The following is a 3,120-nucleotide window of genomic DNA, read 5'->3' as shown; positions in this document are numbered from 1 at the left end:
TGAAATGGGATTTTCAATTTACAATATGATTATAAACCAAAGAAACAATTAAATAGGCAATTAAAGTGACTATTAATTCTAAAAATTAGAATCTACCTAAACATGCATTAGGATCAAAATCAATCGAATATGACAATTACAATCCAAAATCAAGAATCGAATCTGATAACTGTGATTATACAAATCGAATGTAGTGGAAATTAATCTAAGGTCTAACCATGGCAAAATCAACCATTAACCATATAAAATCCACAAAATGAAATAACCAAGATCTAATGACTAAAACCTAATCATAACATGGTTAATCAAAGAATATTAATTCTGGAAAATTAAGAAACTATGGGTCAGTTTGTTTTAGCTTTAAAAAAATGGATTTTTTCTTTGTATTTTTGAAAATGGATTTTACAAAACTATTTTTCAAAATATTAAAAGTTTTTCTAAATTTATTTTTTATAAATTAAAAGATTGAATTGTTCATTCTATAACATAAATATACATTATTGAAGATCAAAATATAATCAAAATCATAATTTTTCCAAAAAGTTGTATCTTAAAAATGATTTTTATGAAAATCTATTTGAAATAGCTTCAAAATTAAGTGATTTTTTAAAAATTTGATATCCAAATTTTTTTTCGATAAAATGATGAAATACCTAAAATAACATTTTAAGAATAACTATTCAAACCAAATTTTCATTTGAAGCTTTTATGAAAAATTTCTTTGTAAATATTTTTTTCACTAAAATATGTAACACTATAAAAATCATTTTTAAAAAAAGCCAAAACAAACGGGCCCTAAACCTAATCTAAGAAGTGATTAAATCTAACTTCTAATCTACTTAAATCTAAATATGGATTTGACCAAAATCAGCGAGAATTCCTAATATCCAAAATCCAAAATAAGAGAAACATTCCTAATTATAACAAGGTTAACCTACTCTAATCAGCAAGCATCAAGATTAATCACAAAAAAGGAATAAAATCTAAATTAACTTCAGATTAATCATGGATTAAGAAGGAATTAAATATGAACATGGGTCTGGGGTGTTAATGGATCGAAGAGTGTGTGTAGAAATTCGGAACAGCTTTCTTGGGCCAAAGGCCCAAGTCCTTAACGTGAGAACCCAATTCTCCATGAATGTGTGTCAGCCAAGAGATTCCTGAAGAAACTCACGAATTCGCACGAACCACCCAATTCCGGTAAACTGCCTAAGCTTGCGGCCGTGAAAATGGTTCCGGTGAAAACACCCATGAGCTCGAGAATTCAAAGAATGTGCGACGACGGATTGTTGGATCGGTGAGTAGATTCAATGTAGAATCGAGAACCTACAGTCAATACTCTTGCACGCGGTGTCGAAGAGAGACGAATCAGGGATGAATCAATGATTGAAAGCGAAGAACTTACCGTAGCGAGGTTCTCGATGATTAGAGGTCCTGTTCTGATCCTCTTCCCTTTCTTCTTCCGTCTTCCTCTTTTGTTTCTGCTCTGTGGCGATTTCCGCTTCAATCCTCTTCTTGGAGTTGTTGTTGGGCGGTATATGTGACTTGGATTTTGTTGTGTTTGTTATGAAGGTCCTGCTATGGGAATTTCCTCTGGTTCGGGGTTGATGAGATTCTCAGCAATTCGGTCCTTTTTTGAAGGCTTCAAGGAGGTGTTTGAGGATTTTTTCGTAGAAAAAGAAGTTGTTCGTATCTGGCTTTGGGTTCTTGTACGGATTTGAAAGAGGTTCACAATTTCTTGAAGCTTTTGGAGGAGTTCTTCGTGTGGATCGCAGCGGTGATAGTTTTGTTGATTGAAGGCTCTTTGCAGGTTTATTTGGTTGTGGAGAAAGCTATGTGGAGAGGGTGAGGAAGATGGTGGTAGCAGGGTGAAGGAGTTGGTTTTCTGTGAGGTCGAGGGTGAAGGGTGTTATGGAAGGTTGTGAAGAAGTGAAGTTGAAGAAGTGAAGGTGAAGTGAAGTTGAAGAAGTGAAGGTGAAGTGAAGTTTTCTGAAGTGAAGGTGAAGTGAAGTTCCTTATGGGGGTTGTGGCTAATCGTTCTTTAGAGTGGAGAGTGAAGAGTGTTCTATATTTCTGTGAAGTGGTGGTTCAATTCAGTTACGAGTTTGTTAGTTGGTTAGAGTTTCAGTTAGAAAATGGAGGAGTTTTCGGGAATTCGATTCGAGTTTGTTTCGACAGTTTTGGTTGTCACAGTTGGGTTTTTTCAATTTTTGTTAAAGGTATTGTTGCTTCTGTTTTAAAGAAGGAAGCAAAAATGCCCATTTTTTCCAATTCAAACTGTTTTTCTTGTGGGTTGAATAAAGAGTATATTGTTTGGTTTTGTTTACATGGTCAAATGTATTTACTCTGACTTTAGGTTTAAATAAAATGTTTGTAAATTTTGATTGGAATAGAATTTGGTTTAATGGAAATTGGATTAAAAGATGGTTAATGGAATTTGGATTAAAATGTGGATATGGATTATGAAGTGGGTTAAAATTTGGATATTGAAATGAATTGGATTTGGATATTGTTAAATGGATTTATTTTGAGAAATTGAATATTTGGTTTTTAAATGGATTAACCAAATGGGACTTGGATATTTGGAGAATAGGATAAGTATTGGATATGGACATGGCTTAAAAAAATGGATTAGAAACTTGGTTTTAAGGTGATAGAAATTGGTTTCAAGAAATGGATGGAAAATATGAACAAAATGGATTAACAAATATGAAAATGATTAAGAAAGGTTTTTGATTAGAAGGTTGACTTTGGTCAACTGGTTGACCAAAAAGTCAACTTAAGTAAAAAAATGTGTATTTCCTTGTGGATATGACTGAAAAGCTCAATGTTCTTAAACCAAATAAAACATGTCAATCCAAGATCCGAAATCCAATCAATCAAAGCCAACCAAATGATATTCAATCAAGCAACCGATTTTAGTATCTTGAATGAGTCTTAACCAAACCACTGAATCATTCAATGAACCAAACGAATCAGATGCAACCTTCCTAAATTAGGGTTTCCACTACGCTTCCTGGTGAACACCCTTGAACCCATGATTTTATGTTTTTTCAATTGCAAGTGGAATGCGTTATGATACAACGGATATGTAGATGGGGTGAATGCTTGTCAAGACAT

General features: G+C 33.3%; 1 long non-coding RNA gene across 1 annotated transcript; it reads left to right on the top strand.

The window, feature by feature from the left end:
• The first annotated feature begins 900 nt into the window (after positions 1–900).
• LOC127127178 (uncharacterized) lies at positions 901–2,326 on the top strand. Its single transcript, XR_007805262.1, has 2 exons — positions 901–1,431; positions 1,573–2,326. It is a non-coding gene; the product is annotated as an uncharacterized LOC127127178 (long non-coding RNA).
• The last annotated feature ends 794 nt before the right edge of the window (positions 2,327–3,120 follow it).

This window comes from Lathyrus oleraceus, chromosome 1, assembly GCF_024323335.1.
Source record: "Lathyrus oleraceus cultivar Zhongwan6 chromosome 1, CAAS_Psat_ZW6_1.0, whole genome shotgun sequence".
Classification (NCBI taxonomy): Eukaryota; Viridiplantae; Streptophyta; class Magnoliopsida; order Fabales; family Fabaceae; genus Lathyrus; species Lathyrus oleraceus.
Note: the sequence above shows the minus strand (reverse complement) of the source record. Positions and strands in the feature narration are given on the sequence as shown.